Here is a 23,697-nt window from a genome sequence, read left to right as displayed (position 1 = left end):
TCGGGTTGAAACCGGTTGGCGGTATAATAATAATAAATGCGATTAAGACTGTTTTTGAATAATTGATTAATCATACTAATTTCTGCTTCATCTCCATAACCATGTTGTCCAAAATACCTCCTTCTGGCCGGCGTAGTGCAACCACTCGCCATGACATGGACTCAACAAGTCGTTGTAAGTCCTCTGCAGAAATACTGAGCCGTCCATAATTGTAAAAGAGTTGTCGGTTGGCGGTATAATAATAATAAATGCGATTAAGTCTGTTTTTGAATAATTGAAAAGGAGATATGACACGATTTTGGGAACTATCCCATGACTCTGTCCCTTCAGTGTAACCTTATCTTATGGCACTTGGAAGTAGTTGCACAAGTACCATGGCCTAGGTATCTTGGCTTCAGACTGCTTTTCTCCTTTGCGATGTTTATGCCAGCCTGGAAAGTTACCCATGATACCAGGTATTGCTGAATGATTTCAGATTGCTGTACATGTATTCACTTTCTGAACAACGAGTAAGTTGCAATTTTGTAGCTGTTTACGTTTCAACTTAAACAAGATTTACCTGGTAGAACGACTCTTGTATACTCTGACTTGCACCCAGTGACCGACTTACCTTTCTAGAGATGTCGACAACCAAGTTTCCAAATCTCTAGGGCAGGCTGTTCCAGCTCGTGGGCTCCGTTGTGAGCCGCGGAGCGCTCCCTGCTCCAGGGAGCAGTGTCGCTCGCTGTGACCAGTCAAGTGGGCCGGCACGCCGGCACGTGGCATGGCTGGCTGAGGCAGGCGGCAAGGCAAGCGTTTTGATGTGCCAGCTGCGTCTTACAAGATCGACAACCTCACACTCTTAGCTGCTAAGACGTGGTGACGTGTTACACCAGGAAATACGATCTTCAGGAAATAAATAAGAAACAAATGTTTTACAAGAAATTGCATACTAAATTTATTGGGCCTCTGTAGTTTGAAATTTTCTTTTCATTGCAAGATCGGAAATATCAGGCGTCAAAGTGTTCGCAGCGTTAATGCGGAGGATGGCCTTCATTGTTGCATCCTGAAGAAGCGATCGTTCCTTACTTTATAACGGTTTTCATTGCTCAAAAAAGCTGCTCACATCAAAACGTAGATCCGAACATGCACATGATCTGAGCGGCATTGTTGTGAAATTTGGAAAATGTTTTTTCTGTAATGAACACTACCATCGTGACAAATACAACGTGTTGTAGTACCTCTCTTTCAACAAAGTTGAATTTTGCAAATCAATAATCTCCAATTTAAGTGACGATGACAAGTCATCGGTGGAAACTGAAAAAGGAGTGCTGAACACCTTAAGTTCCATTTCCAAACTAGTGAGGTCTCGGTATCGTGTTTCAAACGACGTGATGAGCTGCTTTAAGTTTGCTTGGAAATCGCCGAAAGTAATACCTTCAGGTAGTTTTAAAGAAGCAAGATGATTGAAGAACGTTAGATGTCCATTACTCATCTGCCTCTCAAATAAACGTAACTTTTCCATGAACACTTTGATCTGGTCGTGCATGTCAACGATTAGCTGCCCTTTGCCTTGCAATGACAGATTTAAATTATTCAGATGCATAGTTATGTCAGCTAGGAACGCCAGGTCTGATATCCATTTTATATCTTTCAGGCAACGCATTTCTTCCCCTGTCATTTCTAGAAAAGGTGTATTTCCTCACTAATGGCAAAGAAAACATCAAGAACTTTTCCACGACTCAGCCAACGAACTGTACTGTGGTAAGATATATCCCCATACTCCGCTTCCACATCTTTCAGGAATCCTTTGACGACGCACAAAATTCACACACTTCACGACATCTTTCATTACGCCACCTAGCTCTACTGTTTCAGCACACAGTGCCTCTTGGTGCATTACAGAACACGAACTATGTTGCATGTTTTGATACCCTCCGTATTACGAATCCGTTTTTAAACATACGTCTACTGGTATGTCGTTCTTAAGCCTGGCTACCAGTTCTCTGCGTGTAACGCCTTCTACCTGACTATTTAATTCTGTATATTGTACCTCTTCGCAGAATACTTTATGACATACAAAACACTGCGGTCGACCATGCCTCTCCATGAATAGAAAGGTATCCTCCAACAGAGGTACAGGGCTCCCGCGGCTAGTCATAGCCGTCATTGAGCACGGATTATTACGGCTGCATGCGGCCAGGGGGCAGTGAGTTCGCTTTCCCCGTCCACACGGGCTCCGAGCTGCCGCAGTGAGCGCTCCGGAGCGCTCCGGCTCCCTGGAGCTCGGTTGGAACAGCCTGCTCTAGGGGTTCCGTGGATCGGGGCATCTGTCATAGGCGGGATATAAGCGGCATGGAGTAGTCGCTCACGACAGCAAGAGCCGCAGTGCACCGTAATATCGCCGCCACCGCCGCCCAGCTTCGCGGATTCGCTCTGTGCATCCCAGCAAGCGGTACGTGTAAGAAAAAAAAATTCTCCTGACGGAAGGCAGATCCCAAACATCTAATAAACTAAAAAAAAGATCCTTTTTCATCGGATTGAAAGGGTAAGGTATAAAACATCGCTTTAAACCAAAGAGATCTGTTACACCTCGATACGCTCTTGTGATACGCCACACTTGTCTGGGAGCTGTGTCTGTGTTATCTACGATTTTGTCTGAAGAGTTCATCAGTCCGATTCCGATGAGTCTTGTCGGTCGCGATAAGTGGTCGCTCACACACATTTAGGTTAACATCATCGTTTCCTTAATTACGAGTTCGAGAAACCCAATGTCGCACTTTAGTGATGTCGATACAATCACCAACATACACAGCGTTCATTCTTCTATGGATTTCAATTGGAGGCACATTTTCTGCAGTTAGAAACTCGATTGCAGCATGCACATTACACACCACCTTGTTGGAGTGCTCTAACGGCAGAGGGTTGCATCTGGCGTCAGCAAAGCGGGAAGGCGGCCAAGTGGTATGCATATGCGTAATACCTCAACTGGCGTTGGGAACAGAATAAAAAATTCGGAGGCATTAGTTTCAGCACATCCTCATTTGTGTTCACAAATGGTTCAAATGGCTCTGAGCACTATGGGACTTAACATCTGAGGTCATCAGTCCCCTAGAACTTAGAACTACTTAAACCTAACCAACCTAAGGACATCACACAAATCCATGCCCGAGGCAGGATTCGAAACTGCGGTCGCGCGGTTCCAGACTGAAGCGCGAAGAACCGCTCGGCCACCAATGGCCGGCTTGTGTACTCATCCAATGTCAATTCACTCTTAGGACAGTTTTGAATTTCTTGTTTTTTTCATTGTGTGTGTGTGGGGGAGGGGGGTGATGCAGGTGGCGACTTTGAGGAGAAGTAGGACAGCTGTGCCAATTGCCATCATCTTCGACTTTTAATAGGACGTGCGGGCTCTTGTATTCTAAACTTGGGACTTGATGCCCATATCTACAACTTCACGGGGGTGGCTGAGGTGTGGAAGTGGATCAGGCAAGGTGGCCATAGCGACAGCCTGGCCCTCGGATGGTGGCTCAGCATAGCGTGACCGTGGCGCCTGGAGACCTTGTCAGGGGTCATGGAAGAGATTTTCCCCAGATTTGTTTCAATAAATAAACGCTTCCATCCTATACTATTACAAGCGAATCTGTAATTTTTTAAGGAGTAAATAGTTTTAAACATAGGGCAGGTTAGCTCTTGGCTTTCTAATCTTAAGTACAGCACATCTTTAGACAGCACAAGTTGGGTCAGACATTGAACGAGTGGATCTCTGAATTTCTCATCATTTTACACTTACGACAACTTGGCTCATAACTCAAGTGATCTGACACTCATGCAGGCTGTGCCAATATCCACCAAGTTCGCCGTGTGGGATTCTGACATCATAGGGCTGGAGAAAATCTGGGAAATCAGACAACTATGCAGGGTGCGCCAATGTCTCAAGGTCCACAATCCTGGATCGCTATCTTGGATTTTTTTTAATTCCCCACCATTTAACACCAAGTGCAATCGTGATATTTTGAATTTAACTCATTTTTTTGAGTTTACTGTCATTTTAAACTTAGGATAAAAGGACTGTGACATTATAAATGTGGGGGAAGGAATGTATAAGATATTGGGCAACATTTGGATGGTAATGCCATCGACGGTATATTGGAAATCTCGCTAAATGCAGCCTGTGCCAGGATTGGCTCAGTCTCCTACTAGTGTTGCGAACATACACTAAAGATGGGGGATCTTACCACGTTGACCTCTGTGACCGCTATGTATTTCCACAATCCTCCACAACAGCAGCGGATTTAGCAGCTATGAAAATGTCAGCAGCATGGATCTCCCACCAGCATATCGAATGGCTACTATCAACACCTATAATATCTGCTCCCAAATTATTCAATTGCCGCTAAAAGCAGTGGACACTGACATTACCCTGCTACAAGAACTGAGGACAGCAACTTGGTCCAGATGCTTTGGATATGAGACTGACGTCGCCCTGACAGGTATGGAACACACAGGCGCAGCCATACTCCCCCGAGAAGGGATTGCAGTTTTTGATGTCGTGTATCTACCAGCGGCGCGAAGGTTGGCCGTGACAGAGGGATTCCTCCCAGTTCTCCACAGAAGATATCTTGTCTATATCTCTCGGCAGATATGATCGCCTCATCATGGGCAGAGATTACACCTTGTTCTCGGGTGTACAGACTGACACCTACATTTCACCATCTAGCATCATCCTTTGTCGACAATCTACATGGCGCAGCGTGGGATCCTGGAAACTCAACACCATGCTGTTATGAGACCCTGAATTTCTGCAACAGGTCACAGACACATGGCACGCTTGTGTTTAGTGCGTTATGCATTATGAGACCACTCTGAAGTGATAGATATTGTGCGCCAAACTGGCCATCCGCCACACCTTGAAATACACTCCTGGAAATGGAAAAAAGAACACATTGACACCGGTGTGTCAGACCCACCATACTTGCTCCGGACACTGCGAGAGGGCTGTACAAGCAATGATCACACGCACGGCACAGCGGACACACCAGGAACCGCAGTGATGGCCGTCGAATGGCGCTAGCTGCGCAGCATTTGTGCACCGCCGCCGTCAGTGTCAGCCAGTTTGCCGTGGTATACGGAGCTCCATCGCAGTCTTTAACACTGGTAGCATGCCGCGACAGCGTGGACGTGAACCGTATGTGCAGCTGACGGACTTTGAGCGAGGGCGTATAGTGGGCATGCGGGAGGCCGGGTGGACGTACCGCCGAATTGCTCAACACGTGGGGCGTGAGGTCTCCACAGTACATCGATGTTGTCGCCAGTGGTCGGCGGAAGGTGCACGTGCCCGTCGACCTGGGACCGGACCGCAGCGACGCACGGATGGACGCCAAGACCGTAGGATCCTACGCAGTGCCGTAGGGGACCGCACCGCCACTTCCCCAGCAAATTAGGGACACTGTTGCTCCTGGGGTATCGGCGAGGACCATTCGCAACCGTCTCCATGAAGCTGGGCTACGGTCCCGCACACCGTTAGGCCGTCTTCCGCTCACGCCCCAACATCGTGCAGCCCGCCTCCAGTGGTGTCGCGACAGGCGTGAATGGAGGGACGAAAGGAGACGTGTCGTCTTCAGCGATGAGAGTCGCTTCTGCCTTGGTGCCAATGATGGTCGTATGCGTGTTTGGCGCCGTGCAGGTGAGCGCCACAATCAGGACTGCATACGACCGAGGCACACAGGGCCAACACCCGGCATCATGGTGTGGGGAGCGATCTCCTACACTGGCCGTACACCACTGGTGATCGTCGAGGGGACACTGAATAGTGCACGGTACATCCAAACCGTCATCGAACCCATCGTTCTACCATTCCTAGACCGGCAAGGGAACTTGCTGTTCCAACAGGACAATGCACGTCCGCATGTATCCCGTGCCACCCAACGTGCTCTAGAAGGTGTAAGTCAACTACCCTGGCCAGCAAGATCTCCGGATCTGTCCCCCATTGAGGATGTTTGGGACTGGATGAAGCGTCGTCTCACGCGGTCTGCACGTCCAGCACGAACGCTGGTCCAACTGAGGCGCCAGGTGGAAATGGCATGGCAAGCCGTTCCACAGGACTACATCCAGCATCTCTACGATCGTCTCCATGGGAGAATAGCAGCCTGCATTGCTGCGAAAGGTGGATATACACTGTACTAGTGCTGACATTGTGCATGCTCTGTTGCCTGTGTCTATGTGCCTGTGGTTCTGTCAGTGTGATCATGTGATGTATCTGACCCCAGGAATGTGTCAATAAAGTTTCCCCTTCCTGGGACAATGAATTCACGGTGTTCTTATTTCAATTTCCAGGAGTGTAATATGGTAGAGCCAAAGCCAGGTGGAATCACCACACAACAGATTTCTACAACAGCGCTCTACGCGATCTCATCGACCGTCCCCCATCCCTAGACCGTCAAAAAGAAACTCAGCGCATCAAAGCAAATTTTAACTCTGGCCAGATGCCACTTGGAGGGAGCCATCACATGAGCACGCAGTGAAGACAGGATTAGGGCTGAAGATCAGATTTTCGACGTCGTCTACAGGACTTAATGTCAACTTTAGACCTACCTGATTGACGACGGCTGACAGAGAAAGATCCCACTGGCGATGCCTTCACAACGCACTACAGACATCTCTATCAAGAAGTACCGGTTTGTGAAGAAGCTGTTGCCTAGATTCTCCAGCAGACCCATCATACACTAAACCCCACAGCAATGGTTCTCCTCACTGTGAATGCGGCCACTGACGATGTCCTTGCAGCTGTGGCCAAAGGACCACTGAATCAGTCTTCTGCCCCATATGGCTTACCACTCGAATTTTACAGAACCTTCCAAGATCTGATGTTTCTGTGATGGAGAAATATGTACTAGGAACATTTGTCCAGTGTGGTACTCTCACCACCAATTTTCATGGAAGACTTACTTATACTAGTCCAGAAACATGTAGGCAGAACACAGCTTGATAGTTACTGGCCGATCACGTTACTAAATTCTGATTTCAAGATTTTTCACGTATCTTCCAGCTATGCGATTCAAACATGATAAAGCGTCCTTACGTGGCAATAATAACATCGAAGCTGCCCTCAGTAAATATCGATATGTGATCGCCTTGGCAACACACTTCCGACTGCCAGGCATTTTAATCTCCATCAACCAAGCTTTTGACTATGTCAGTCATACATTCCTCAATGCAGTGATGGGTTGGTTGATGATTCCCCCAACGTCCACGCAGGCGATCATGCACCTCCTTCGAGTGGTGATGCCCAGTCTTTTCGTCAATGGAAGACTTACAGAACCCATACGGATCGAAAGCTCAGTACAGAAGAGTTGCCCACTGTTGACCATGCTTTACGCCAATGCGATGGAACCAAAAATCTGCAGATTACGTCAACGTTTGATGGGTATTCAACTCTGCGAGCACGTATTCCGCTGCTCTGCCTACATGGATGACTTTGGCTTTCATTGTATATTCAGTAGCCGAAGTACAAGCCATGATACAATGGATTTTGTCAAATGTCAAATGTGTGTGAAATCTTATGGGACTTAACTGCTAAGGTCATCAGTCCCTAAACTTACACACTACTTAACCTAAATTATCCTAAGGACAAACACACACACGCATGCCCGAGGGAGGACTTGAACCTCCGCCGGGACCAGCCGCACAGTCCATGACTGCAGCGCCTAAGACCACTCGGCTAATCCCGCGCGGCTGCAATGGATTTTCCGTTTCAGCACAGGGACATGAAATGGTATGAAAATCACTAAATCATACTCATGGCCTTCCCACATATAGTGTAGCCCTCTTTCAGCCAGTGAACACACTCTGCTGCCACGGAGTGGTGTACACAGGAGACAGTCACCGTACCTCCGCGATCAATTTGTAATATCTCTTTATATTCGATGAATTATTCTGATACAATTCTACTCTTGAATGACGTTTACTAATTTTCTATCTTCATATCCGCAGAATCCATGCGCAAAGTAGTTTCATACAATAGCTATGCCATGAGCGCATAATTATTCTTTGTAGTACTCTCTCTGGTGGTTGTTAGAAAAAAGCTTCCGAGATTGTCTTCGTGCCGATTAGCCTGAGCTTTGTTTGAAGAATTGTAATCTGAATATTGAGATTTATGAAAAAAGATAACTGATACGAAATTGTACGATTAAAAGGGAAATATATATATATTGCTCCTTCATACAAAAGGTGTGTATTTGACATTTGAGAATTAATTATATTCATCGATATATTGCGTAGTTGTTAATCAGAAGGGAACTTCCGAAAGACTGGATACGAACTTGCATTTAATAATCCAAGAGCTCCATTACTTCTTCGGTAGGTTAAACATCAAAGCCAAATATCCGCTTGATCTGAGGTTTCCCGACTGATTATACAACGCTCCCAAAAATACGAGGCATTTTATTTGTACAGATTAGCTGACTGCCGCAAAGCACGAGCCTGCAGAGAAGAAGAATCATAGCCTGATTTCATTCTAACAAGTAAAATTTCTGAATCATTCTGAGTGACTGAGTTATGACTGTGTTTCATATTATGAATGATTGATTGCTCGAACGAATTGAGAACTACATAACTACATAATTACATAGATAGGAGGAAAAATTACAAATTTTCTGTCGTGAATGCAACACATCTGGGCAAACATACAGAACCACCTATTACACCTAATTAAATGTGCCAGAGAGTCACCTTTCTCAATAGACACCTGGCAATCCAGGTACCCAACATCCCGCAGACTCTGCCCATCACTGGAACATTGGTGGCCATATTGCAGGCGGCCTTTGGGCATTTTATATGTTCCGGACACGTCTTCAGAGTCCAGTATGAGGCTTTTACCTTACCAAAGCAGGACGGTGGTTTCTCTCTGGTCATCGTGAGAGCCAGTACCGCGGTACTTTACACCAACACCATGCTCCAGTTGTGGAAAAGCCAAGATATTAGTTTCACTGGAATATTAACCACCGACGTCACACCTATATCCAGAAGCCCGCGAATATCACAGGCACATATCCCACCTCCAGTGTCACACATCGGCCAGTTCTTTTTGGAATACAGATACATATGTGCCAAGCTTCCCAGGACTAGGAAGACGACCGCCAGCGACATGTACTGCCTTCTCCGACTGTCCCCACCCCGAAATCCCGTCGAAGCTCGTCACGCCCAAGGTTTATAGGCCTACAGTTTGTAAAACGATCCATCAATCATACCACACCGTTGACACCACTGCGACGTGCTACCTTCTCGTCAACGGCAAATATACTACAAGACAAAAACTGCACCGCATCGTGCTAGTGGACTCACCCTTGTGCCTCAAGTGTAATGTCGAAGATAAGAATTTACAGCGTTTTGTGTGTGGGGCAGTAGCAGCTGTCTGGACCCTTCCACAGAAAATGGTGGCTTTCCACCTCCGAGTACCACCACACCACGTCTCTTCTACCATGCTGATATCTCCTGACGCGACCTACTTTTCACTATCTAACAAGGGGAGGCCACGACGTTTGGAACGCGGATTTACTGCAAACTTCGTGCACTCGTAGCACTCCGTGAGGACAACAAAATGTGTAAGCAGTAGCGCGTACTTCTCAAGCGTTATTGAGAAAATCGTAAGATAATTTCGGTCGTCAAATATATACCTGTGCGTGGTAATTTTTACCATGAAGCGGCGGCAGCCGTTGTTACTGTTTTTGTAGAATTAAAAGTAAAAAGTGGTTAGCGCTCAAGCCCCGTAATCAATGGATCGATGGATCGAGTCCCGCCCGTCAGTTTTTTTTTTTAAATTTCTAATACAGTAATTTTCTTTACTAGTTATATTACAATTGATATAATGGGAAAAATACGTGTAATCGGGTGAACTTTTATGAAATTTACAGTGTTGTAAGAGGTCCATGATTAAGGAATTTGTTGCTAGCGCACTCGAGCAGATGTAATTTCGATGGATTGCTCACGCGCTGCCTGCGATATGTAAGCTATAGCAGAATCTGAGACCAAAGAGCAGTGTTGACTGCAGTAGGAACTGTGTAGCAGGTAGCAGTTAAGAGTTAGATAGCAGTCGCGTGTGGGGAGTTGGCTGGGCCGGTTGTGGGAGCGATGGCGGAGCCTGAGCGTTGTAGTATAAGGTAAAAGCAGCCTCGCGCATATGTAGTATTGTTATATCAAGTCCCATGTAAATGTTTAAAAAATCGCTTAATAACAATCTTTCTCATAAAAAGTAACTTTTGACAATCATTCATTTCAATTTAAAGAATTTACTAATTTCTCCAATCCTTGGTCATCCCGATTATTGAAAAGAAAAATCAGTTGTTTCCTTTTATATAAGACAAACCTATCGGCCAGCATTGCACTGAGCTGCGCCAGAGAATTTTCTTGTAGGAGCAGATATATACGCGTTATCCGGCGACCTAATTGAGGTAAGATTTTTCAATTTATTCAGAATGAATTTTCAGGGCCATGACGCAGCACTGCTGACGTCCAAAATTTACCAGTTTAAATTCACAGTCATTATTGAAACGCTATAAGTGAGCGACAATTTTATTGAGAGATTAGTTACATTTTATTATTGACAGGTTACGCAATTTTTTTATTGGGAGGTTACGCTGAATGTGAATGCAATATGTAAATATTTTTATCTGTTGGAAGGTTTCATTGAATGTGAATGATATAAATAATTATATTTTTTACTGTTGGGAGAATATTATTTATATTATTTATCTGTGGAGAGGTTACAGTGTTATTTGGCAGTCTACAAATTTTTATTATCACAAATAATATAATATTCCTAACTATCGACTAGTAAACGATCAAACGCATGAAGTGATACTGAAAATGTATGCTTGTCCGTGTCTTCAAAATTGTTCGTATTTAATCAAAAGAGATCGAGAAATTGCTTCTCGTGAAGACGCTATTAAAATACAGTCGACACTGCAAGACCAATTATCAGCGCCGATATTTAAGGAAATGCTGCGTTATGCATGGTTTGCTTCCAAATTATCGTCTGAAAGAGAGGTTTTTGGAAATGTTAACGACGTTTGTTTTTCCACGGAAAATCTCAAAAGACCTTGCGTATGCGGAAACATAGCGTTTATTCAGCTGGTGCCGTTTAACTTTATGTTTTCCATGTTTTTACGGAACATACCATCCTGCAACTTGTAATGTCGAAAGCAACGATTAATTGTACAGCTTTAGAAAGCAGTCTGTGCCGGTCAAAACTTGGAGGTAACAAGTCGTTTAGGACTCCTTCCATGTACAAGGGATTTCTCAAATCACAGACAAGCATACATTTTCAGTATCACTTTATGCGTTTGGTCGCTTACTAGTCGATAGTCAGGAATAATATATTATTTGTGATAGTAAAAATTTATAGACTGCCAAATAAAATTGTAAATTTAATAAAAGTTCATCCGACTACACGTATTTTTCCCATTATGTCAATTGTAACATAAATAGTAAAGAAAATTACTGTGTTAGAAATTTAAAAAAAAACTGACAAGCGGGACTCGATCCATCGATCCAGTGATTACGGGGCTTGAACGCAAACCACTCGGCTGCCGCCGCTTCATGAGAAAAATGGCCACGCACAGGTATATATTTGACGACCAAATCATCTTGCGATTTTCTCAATAACATTTGAGAAGCACTCGCTACTGCTTACACATGTTGTTGTCCTCATGGAATACTATGATGTGCGAAGTTTGCAGTAAATCTGCGTTCCAAACGTCATGGCCTCCCCTTGTAAGTGGCATGCCATTATATGGATCAGTGGCGCGGCTATCAACTACCTCTTCCGTGATGACACCTTCGATCCGGAGGACTTCTAGATACGTCTCCAAGTACAGCACCACAACCAGAGCCTACACGTATACTTTCGCGAACTGTTTACAGAGTATTTCTGCCAACCCCCTAGGAGCTGGAGTTTCGACGAAACGCGCCAACCAAGATGGGACGACCCTGCGCGGCAAGTCTCCCTAGTTTCCTTTACTTCCTTTTTTGTCTCGATCTTCTAAACACTTTTCCTTACACGTGCATCTGAAGTGTTATTTGTTTTCCTTATATTGTGCACTGTTATTGTAGCCCTTTGCTAACCATGTAAAACAAAAAAAAGGAAGAAAGAAAAAAAAAGATCAGCAATGAAGATCATGTACTCTGTACAACGTCTCCTCATGTTTAGTTTCTCTTTTTTCTAAAATATGAGCGTACACAAGACTGCGGTAGCTGAAAAAATAACAAAACAATAAAAATAAACAAAACACGAAAGTCGGTAAAAAGAGGTAAGGCGACCGCTCGCGATAAGCGGGAAATCTGGGTTCGAGCCTCGGTCCGGCATAAATTTGCATTGTCGTCATCCCATTTCTAACAATACCACCACTTGCAAAGTAGGTTAGAAATCAGATTAATAATGTTGCTCACGCAGCATATGTTCGCTTTATCGGGCAACAACAAAATTATTAACTGTGGATGCTATCGTCAGAATGGAAATAATGAGGTCACTGTAAAAAAGTAATTAATTTGACACTTATCTTGAGTGGATTCCCACGTAGATTTAATCGAAGTTGTTATGGCTCATCTTGTTGATTCTAGGGTGATTCCACTTTGAGTGTTAGAAGGTCCAGGTCTGTATTTTAGCAATATTTGAAGACCTAACAAACGCGTTTTTCAGGAAATTCTTAATGATCAAACAATCCCAGATCAGAACAATGGTATGGTAGAAGTAATTTTTGACTTCGTGTTCACGATCCACTTTTTTATTAAACTTCTTGTAAATTCATATATACTTCTTCTTAATTGTCACATCATCAAGAAAACAGTTTTATATCAATCTTCGTATATTCAATTTCCACTTCAAACCAAACACAAGACTTGACTGTTCTTTTACAAAGCGAAATAACAACTTAACTTCTGCAAAGTGAAACAAAGACTGCTCTGTGCACATTCGTGCCAAAACGGTTACAAGTAAGTCAAAGATTATGACAGTCTCACAGAAATGAATACACACAAGAACTATATCATTGTAATATATCGATACGTCGGAGTACCTGTACATTAATAAAACAAAATGTGACTATTGTCACAAAAATATGTCTGTTACTTCGCAGAAAAGTAGTACGTTATTACTGGTTTCGAGAACTGGGGTTGGAGTGCCGTAATAGTCACGTAAATAGAGAACCATTACACATTATACAGCTGATTGTCGTTCATATTCGCAACTGCGAATACATTTCATCTAACTCACAACTTCATGTTGTTGGAGCACTTTACTTTTAGCATGTTGAATCAAACTTTGTATTCAAACTGGATAGTGTGACCACGTGTGCGATGTTCACTACTTCGGGAGCTAGCTTTGTGGGCTACGAGAGCGTTTTGCGACGCAACAGTGTCTTACATCAGCGAAGCGATTAGTAGGTTACACTGCTTGCTGCTATAGAGCTTTGTAGTAATTAATGTTTTTCTTTGTGGCAATACTACCTGAAACATAATCATGTGAGCAACATATTCAGGCGTGCAGAGTAGCCGCGCGGTCTCAGGCGCCTTGTCACGGTCCGTGAAGCTTCCCCCGTTGGAGGTTCGTTTCCCCCCCCCCCCCCCCCGGGCATGTGTGTGTGTTGTTCTTAGCGTAAGTTTAAGTTAGATTAAATAGTGCGTAAGACTAGGGACTGATGACCACAGCAGTTTGGTCCCATAGAACCTTACCACAATTTTTTTTACAACATATTAATGTTTTATCCTTGTAGCCTTAAAAATACAGCAAATACAGTCTGGTACGAGCACGGGGCTCACAACCCGAACCACACGCCACTGTTAAGCACTAATGAAGGACTGGGTCCCTTACTTCGATTGCACATAATTCATTAAGGTCAATCCAACACATTTATTTCAAACAACATAAATGAAGTTACATTTGAATCTGTCTGACATTAAACAGGAAATAAAGAAAAAAAACAAAATTGAATCAATACACCCCACTGACAAATATCCAAAAAACCTTACAATACTACTCAAAAGTATACACTGGAGTGGGGAGCAGTCACTCACCCGACAGAACACTTCAAAATGAGTTCAATAACACAGCTGTGTGCCCCAGAAAACTGCAAGACATTAAATACACTTCATTTGACGAATAACAAATACTCATTAACATTACGCCACTCCTGTTTGAACTGCAGTGTCCCAAAGAAACAGGCGCTTATTCTGAAAGAACAATTTTTTATATGTTTAAATTACAGCATTAATGAATTCCAAAAGATGTCTAATCAAACCCCTCCTTTCAGTTGGGGCACAAATCTTTCCCCTTTCTAGGCGGAGGCTGAGCCAGAAACACAGAATGCCACAAAAACACAGTTTTGCTGTGAAATCATACAGTACACCCGGAAGCAGTAACAGCGAAGGGGTCGGCACCCACAAATAACACAGGCTGAGTCAGGCTGGGAGCACATCCTACAAGAACTTGTTCACACTATGCTCACCACAAACTGTAGACATTCCGGCCGAACATCCGCTTGCGGTGGCTGCCAGAAGGACGAAGCAACCAACAGGCCCACGCCGTGCTTCTCACACAGGCACCTCAATTTATACAAACATCTAGGCCAACACCAACTCCGGACTCTCCTCTCACTGCGAGGCTTGGCACAGTTTATATGAAATGCTTTCCAGGCAACCAGTAATCGCCGCAGGAGTTTCACGATTAGCAAACAAACATCACACATCTGCTTACGCCCGAGCCACAACTCCGCCAGTCTCACCGGCCGCGCCAAACCGACTGCCTCTCGCCGTCCCGCGCGTCTCAGCCGAAAGGGTAGCATTCATCTCGCGCTAAGTGAGGAGAGCCCTACGTCATAGTAACGTAGGCACGCGTCATCATGTTTCACGAGTTGTCCGATCGACTGTTGTGTGTATGCTGTATACATTGACTGTTGTGTGCCCCTTTGATCTGCATTGCTATTTGTTTGTGTGGTTTCATTGTCCTCTTGTCTGGTGTTGCTTGCGTGAACGTCGTTCTGAATTGTATACAATTCATTGGCTTTTATAAAAATACGAAACATTTTAATTTCTCCCTATTTCACGTTTTTATCCAATTGATTTACGCACGATTAATCGGATTTAAAAAAAAATGACTAGACATTTTTCTTAACTTTCGTTATGGTTATGATTCCTTCATTCAGATATTCGTTGTGTTCGTGAAACAAAATAAAGTTTCTTTGGATTGCAGCTTAATAATTAATTATTTCACGTTTCTGTCCACACGATTTATGCACGATTCATCGGATTAAAAAAAAAAGTTTTTTTTACGTTATGGTTCCTTCCTTCAGACATTCGTTATGTTCATGACACACTCACGTTTCTGTACACACGATTTTTATACTTTAGTTATGGTTCCTTCTTTCAGACATTCATTCAACTCGGATAAGCAAATCACACAACTCCTGTCACTTCCATTGTACACATGTATTTACATTTACCTTTGACGTTATCGGTACAACTGCAAAGATCGATATACGTACTCATGTAGTCGATTTAGGTTATTTACGTCACGATGACGCGGACCCACGTCATTATGACGTAGGGCTCTCCTCACCTAGCGTGAAATGAATGCTACTCCAGCCCGAAAACGCAAAGATGCTCATGCCCGGGGATGCGCCAAAGATAACAAGCCGATCGCTGATGATCGACCAGCGATCTGGCTCACACTCGTAGAAAGAAAAGAAGAAAGAAAAAGAAAAAAAGACGCACCAAGAAGGAATTATCCGAATGCGACGGAAAGAGGTAGATCTGATGTTCATGTACAGACAAACAAATGATGACAAGAGAAAGAGCTGCACAAACAGAGCAAGCCAAAACAGGCGTTAGTCCACCTCTGGCCGTTATGCAGCAGTTATGGTCCTTTAAATAGTCAGTATCCCGAGCTTCTAGGAGGACGCTGCCCATAATGCTGCAGATGTTCTCAGTTGAGGCGAGGTCCGACGACATTGCTGGCCAAGGTAGGGTATGGCAAGAAGGAAGGCAACCACTAGAAACTCTCGCCCAGTGCGCGCGTGATTTATCTTGCTGAAATCCTGCCTAGAATCTCACTAACTGAAGTAGAATGGTCTTCAGACATAACTCCCGCTTGAACTGAGCCCCTATGTACAGGGTGATCAAAAAGCCAGTATAAATTTGAAAACTTAATAAACCATGGAATAATGTAGATAGAGAGGTAAAAATTGACACACATGCTTGGAATGACATAGGGTTTTATTAGAACAAAAAAAAACAAAGTTCACAAAATGTCCGACAGATGGCGCTGGATAGCACAACGTCAGTGACTGCGCGTGACAGCCGGCCGGTGTGGCCGTGCGGTTCTAGGAGCTTCAGTCTGGAACCGCGTGACCGCTACGGTCGCAGGTTCGAATCCTGCCTCGGGCATGGATGTGTGTGATGTCCTTAGGTTAGTTAGGTTTAAGTAGTTCTAAGTTCTAGGGGACTGATGACCACAGATGTTAAGTCCCATAGTGCTCAGAGCCATTTGAACCATTTGAACTGCGCGTGACAATCGTGTATAAAAGGAGCTGTAATGAGAGAGAGAATCAGATGCGCCAGCAGTCGCAGCATGTTGACGTTGCCTGAAAAGGCGCTTTTAGAGAAGCTGTATTATCAGAATGGGGAATGTGTTAGTTCAGCGTTACGATCCTATCGCCATTGGAAGGGGATTCGAATGGGTAACGGTCCGTTAGCAAATGCAGCTGTGGTGAGAATGATTTCGAAGTTCGAAGCCACGGGTTGTTTAGACGATAGACCCCGGAGTGGCCGACCGAGCACAAGGCGTAATGCTGCTGAGACAGTTCAGGAAGAAATGGAGACTGTAGCGGGTTCGTCTACGGTATGCACGGGGAAGTCAGCGCTCGTGCAGTCGCACGTCGCACCGGCATTCTATACACTACTATTTGGTTGGCACTGAGGCGTACCCTCCGATGCTATCCGTACAAATCCATCGGCTACATGAATTGTTACCTGGCGCTTTAGTGAAGCGGAGGACATTTGCGGTGTGGGCGTTTCAAAAGATTGCGGAAGATGACGATTGGTTGAGTAACGTGTTATGGACCGACGAAGCTCATTTCACGCTCCGAGGGCCTGTCAACGCCCACAACTGCAGAATTTGAGCTACCGAAAATCCTAGAACTGTCGTGGAAACTCCATTGCACGACGAGAAAGTCACGGTATAGGTTGGATTTTCCATGTCTACCATTATCGGGCCTTTTTTGTTCGAGGAAATGCGTGATTCTGGTTTTTTGAACTGTTGTATTTTTTTGGTTCTAATAAAACCCTATGTCATTCCAAGCATGTGAGTCAATTTGTACCTCTCTATCTACATTATTCCGTGATTTATTCAGTTTTCAAATTTATACTGACTTTTTGATCACCCGGTACAACGACGACGTGTCTGGTTCAAATGGTTCAAATGGCTCTGAGCGCTATGCGATTTAACTTCTGAGGTCATGAGTCGCCTAGAACTTAGAACTACGTAAACCTAACTAACCTAAGGACATCACACACATCCATGCCCGAGGCAGGATTCGAACCTGCGACCGGAGCGGTCGCTCGGTTCCAGACTGTAGCGCCTAGACCCGCACGGCCACTCCGGCCGGCTGACGTGTCTGGTGACGCCGCGAACAGCAGTGTTACACCAACCTGACTGTCGCGCGCCATACAGCCCGACAACCGCGAATGATGGCCTCAGGTGCTATTTCTTTTCATAGTAGGACTCCTTTGGTTGTCATCAGCAGCACAGCTACAGCATGGCGGTACGTCGATGATATTCTACACCCCTTTTTTCTTTTTTTTTTTTTTCTGCCCTTCATGGCAAGCCATCATGGGCTTACATTTCAGCAAGATAATGCCCGCTCGCACACTGCAAGAGTGTCTGCCGCTTGTCTTCGTGCTTGCTAAACCCTACCCTTGCCAGCAAGGGCGCCCGATCTCTCCCCAAATGAGAACGTCTGGAGCATTATGGGCAGGGCCCCACAACCAGGTCGGAATTTTGACGATGTAACGCGCCATTTTGACAGAATTCGGCACGATATCCCTCAAGAGGACATACAACAACTCTATCAATTAATGCCAAGCCGAATAACTGTTTGCATAACGACTGGAAATGGAGCAATGCGTTATTGACTTAATCAGGCAAAAATCTTCCAGTTTTTCTAACCATTTATTTGTCTGTACATGAACATCACTACTACCGATTTGCCGGCTGGAGTTGCCGAGCGGTTCTAGGCGCTACAGTCTGGAACCGCGCGACCGCTACAGTCGCAGATTCGAATCCTGCCTCGGGCATGGATGTGTGTGATGTCATTACGTTAGTTAGGTTTAAGTAGTTCTAAGTTCTAGGGGACTAATGACCTTAGAAGTTTAGTCCCATAGTGCTCAGAGCCATTTGAACAATACTACCGATTTTTCTCCCACTCAAATAAACCATTCGTGGTGGTTTTTTTTTTGTCTTAGAGTGTATATGCATTTTTTTGACATGAATTGGCTGAAACATGATCTGTTATGACCAAACTTGGCCGGAATATGACCTATTACTAAAAAAGATGTAAATATGACGTTATAAACACATTAAAGATACATTTTTCTACAGTACAATACCTAGATTCGTGCATAAATTGTTGTGTACATAGTTCTGCGTAGTCAGAACGTACACAACTTTCCCACTAGAGCGCGCCCCGCTAAGCACAACAGTGCAGATGCAGCGCTCGTCTGTCTCCACTCTACGAGATGGCGCTGCCTTAGAGACGGACCAAATTCTGCTTCCGGCGATCCGCGTATTAGTATGTAATGCAGCCAATGAGATTGCTGCTAACGTAGAACCTTTTCTCCTCGTGGATCACACTCGCGCAGTGACACCTGAACGCCCGAGCTATTATAACGAGTGTACAGACCTCCGATTGGTCAGTCTGCATTTGTCTGCAACAGTCTGTACCAGTCTGCATTAATCTGCATTTGTCTGTACCAGTGTATAGTCAAGCTTCAGTCTGTGCGTAATAAGATTACCACATTCCTGTACATAGCCATGAAGATAAATGAATAGACACTTTGTCAAGTATCAGAGATATGTGAGAATAAGATTAACGTAGCAAGACCAAAGGAACTTCAGATTGTCAATTGTAAACAGCATCCAGAATCAAGTTACGTAATATCTATGATTTTTTATTATTTTAAAGTTGGCCACCTTCAATCTGCTACTCTAAGCGTGCAAGTGGCATTTCTATCGTCTGACCTAAGGGCGGAAGATAAACACGCCACGATAAGACCACGAGACATGTTGCTGACACTTGCCTACTTCGTTAGAGCGACAAGTCAAATAATCTGATGGTGTGTGTACCGAAGGTCTTACAGTACGCACACCACAAAAATTCAACCTAAAGTTCAGAAAAAAGTAAGAGTTATTATTGAAATTCGGGCCCTAGTCAGCAGTGGAGGATCACACGATCGTTTGGTACCGGTTCCGCACCGTCGTTCAAAGCAACCAATGAGTGCTTGTCCAGTGAGGTTATCTATCACGTGGTACCCTGGTTAACAGCGCCACAAGATTTCGCTTTCACTTTCTCTAGATTAGATACAGTAATAGAGGTAGTAATGGGCTGTTTCCTGCATGAAACGACTGTGCTAATCGTTTTTACAGAGAGCCGTCCTCCCACACGTGTTTCTTTGCCCCTTGTAATCACCGGCCGGAGAGACAATGTGTAAATTGCGAACCTGCAGGCTGTGGAGAGTGAAATGAGCGCAACCGAGCGAGCTGCCGGTCGTTCGTTTACACGCGCACGTGTCGCCCGCTCCGCGCGGCCCTCTTTTGAAATGCAAACCTTCCTCCCCCGCGAGCGACACTACGGCCGCAGTTGGCACGGCTGTGCTTTGTATATCTCCGGGCGAAAATCGATCCGCGGTAAACACTGAACCTGGTATGTACAGAGAGCGTCGCCTGAGCAATCACAAAGAACGGGGAAACCGACCGTAGGGAGATAACGTAATTGCGTTCCGGTGCTGCGGGTGACGCAAACGCCTTGTGACATTACACGAACATTTTATGACTGCAGGGATCTTCACAGTAGCGCACAAGGACGGAATGACACCGAAGTGGCCAAGTTCCTCAATGTGCAAAACTTCTACAACTCAATACCTGGTGTGGCTTAAGTAACAGCGAAAACTGATGCGGGTGAAATTATTATTTACACACTGCAAGGCAAAAACAAAAAGATTCATCATGAAGGAATTATCCGAAAGGGACGGAAACCAACAAATGTTTAGAATTTCAGGGCCAGCTGCTGTGGCCGAGCGGTTCTAGGCGCTTCAGTCTGGAACCGCGCAACCGCTACGGTCGCAGGTTCGAATCCTGCCTCGGGCATGGATGTGTCTCATGTCCTTAGGTTAGTTAGGACTCTGAAGACGTGTCGGAACATATAAAATGCCCAAAGGCCGCCTGCAATTTGGCCACCAATGTTGCAGTGATGGGCAGAGTCTGCGGGATGTTCGATACCTTGATTGCCAGGTGTCTACTGAGAAAGGTGACTCTCTGGCACATTTCATTAGGTGTAATAGGTGGTTCTGTATGTTTTCCCAGATGTGTTGCAGTAACGACAGGAAATTGATCGCTGAGGTACGGTGAATGTCTCCTGTGTACACCACTCCGTGGCAGCAGAGGGTGTTCACTGTGTCTACTGAGAAAGGTGACTCTCTGGCACATTTCATTAGGTGTAATAGGTGGTTCTGTATGTTTTCCCAGATGTGTTGCAGTAACGACAGGAAATTGATCGCTGAGGTACGGTGAATGTCTCCTGTGTACACCACTCCGTGGCAGCAGAGGGTGTTCACTGGCTGAAAGAGGGCTACACTATATGTGGGAAGGCCATGGCCGATCTTAATGGACTATGATTTAGTGATTTTCATAGCATTCCCTGTCCCTGTGCTGAATCGGAACATCCATTGCATCATGGCTTGTACTTCGGCTACTGAATATACAATGAAGGCCAAGTCATCCATGTAGGCAGAGCAGCGGAATACGTGCTCCCAGAGTCGAATACCTATCAAACGTTGACGTAATCTGTAGATTTGTGGTTCCATCGCAGTGGCGTAAAGCACGGTCAACAGTGGGCAACTCTGCTGTACTGAGCTTTCGATCCATATGCGTTCTGTAAGTCTTCCATTGACGAGAAGACTGGGCATCACCACTCGAAGGAGGTGCATGATCGCCTGCGTGGACGTTGGGGGAATCATCAACCAACCAATCACTGCATTGAGGAATGTATGACTGACATAGTCAAAAGCTTGGTTGATGGAGATTAAAATGCCTGGCAGTCGGAAGTGTGTTGCCAAGGCGATCACATATCGATATTTACTGAGGGCAGCTTCGATGTTATTATTGCCACGTAAGGACGCTTTATCATGTTTGAATCGCATAGCTGGAAGATACGTGAAAAATCTTGAAATCAGAATTTAGTAACGTGATCGGCCAGTAACTATCAAGCTGTGTTCTGCCTACATGTTTCTGGACTAGTATAAGTAAGTCTTCCATGAAAATTGGTGGTAAGAGTACCACGCCGGACAAATGTTCCTAGTACATATTTCTCCGTCACAGAAACATCATATCTTGGAAGGTTCTGTAAAATTCGAGTGGTAAGCCATATGGGGCAGAAGACTGAGCCGGCCTGTGTGGCCGAGCGGTTCTAGGCGCTTCAGTCTGGAACCGCGCGACCGCTACGGTCGCAGGTTCGAATCCTGCCTCGGGTGTGGATGTGTGTGATGTCCTTAGGTTAGTTAGGTTTAAGTAGTTCTAGGGGACTGATGACCTCAGATGTTAAGTCCCATAGTGCTCAGAGCCATTTGAACTATTTTTTTAGAATTTCAGGAAAATTGGATGATTTATTCAAGAGAAAAATCTTCACAAACTGAGCAAGTCAATAACGCATTGATCCACCTGTGGCCCTAATGCAAGCAGTTATCCGGCTTGTCACCGATTGACAGAGATGTTGGATGTCGTCATGAGGGATATCGTGCCAAATTCTGTCCAGTTCCCGCGTTAGATTATCAAAATCCCGAAATGGTAGGATGGCCCTACCCATAATGTTCCAAAATTCTCAATTGACGAGAGATCTGGCGACCTTTCTGCCAAGATAGGGTTCAGCAAGTCCGAATGCAAGACGTAAAAGCGTAGAAACTCTCATCGTGTGTGGGTAGGCATTATCTTATTGAAGTGTAAGCCCAGTACAGCTTGCCACGAAGGTGTAGCAGCCCTTTTTCTGTTTTCGCTTTATCGTCTAATAGGTGAAACTTTGATTGTATTTTTTACACATTGACTTTCATTGAAGGGTTTTACTTTTATTTAATATTGTCCCGGCTAAGTATCAGTTTGATTACTTTTAAAACCCAATGTTAAACGTGGGTCACTACACGTATAGTCTTCCCAACTCTGAGAGAAAAAATCTTTAGTAGCTTTACTACCAATGTTTACAGACGACGATACTTTAACCTTTCGTTCAAATGTTTTAGTTACGAATCGCTAGTTTGTTCTTGGAATAGATCACGTAACCATAACGTTTATTAATCTAAGTTAAATTAATGTTCAAGACTTGTATTATGTATCAAGTTAACAACGTCAGTTTATTGACAAGAATTATTAATAAATAGATTCACTCATACGATCTCATTCAAAGAAGTTCTTTAATTAGATGTCTAAGTAGGATTCCCGCTAGCATCAGAGATGTTAGATAATATCCTGTCACTTTCGCTAAATAAGTTATTTCTATTTAATATCCGCAAATTGTCATTAACTATGATCACTAGTCGCGTGAAGTTAAAGTTTCCCACTATCACAATTTAAAGTCCGAATCCGGTTAAAGTTCTCAATTCAGTAAAGCTTTTAAATATTCCCACGAATTGACATTAAATCCAAAGAGCTTACTATTCACCTTCCCGTTTATCTAATCGGATAAATGTCCAAATTAAAGTCTTGAATTGACAATCCTCAAAAACAATCTCGTCACGATCTATTCTTGATCCCCGTTTAATAAAGTCCCAATTGTTGTTCTCTAAAGCAGTACGTCCTAAATAACTTCCGAACGAGAACAGACTAGAGACTGGAGTATCGCAATTACAACGTATGGCTATTTATACTTTAATAAACAATATCTTCGGTGTCCCAGACCTACGTTCTATGACTATAATATAGATTTTTTTACTATTGGAATAACTAATATTTTAATATTTTCTACTGTTTTTCCCCCTTCCCATGCTTCTAAAATTTATAATTAAATTTTCCTTTTCTTCTGCTTTCTATACTAGATATTTCCCTCTATTTATTTTTTATTTATTTTTCGTAATTACTACTTGTGGAGGGACTTGGGTCATTTTGTGAATTGATATTTTAAGGACATGGGAGCTAATTTGGGAGCTATTTTTGTTTTTTCAACACCGAGAGGCGCTGTAGATGTTACAAAGGGCAACGAAATGGAGCGTAGAATACGTACCGCTGTGCTCTAGTAATGCCTGCAACGGTAAGAAATGGCACCTCAAACCATCACTCCTGATTATCAGGCCATATGGTGGTTGACAGTCACGTTAGTAACACTCTGCTCTCTGGGTCATCCCCAGACACGTCTTCACTTATCACTGAACGTCAGTACGAAGCTGGTCTGATGACTGAAGACAATTCTTCCC

Source organism: Schistocerca piceifrons, chromosome 1, assembly GCF_021461385.2.
Source record: "Schistocerca piceifrons isolate TAMUIC-IGC-003096 chromosome 1, iqSchPice1.1, whole genome shotgun sequence".
Taxonomy (NCBI): Eukaryota; Metazoa; Arthropoda; class Insecta; order Orthoptera; family Acrididae; genus Schistocerca; species Schistocerca piceifrons.
Note: the sequence above shows the minus strand (reverse complement) of the source record.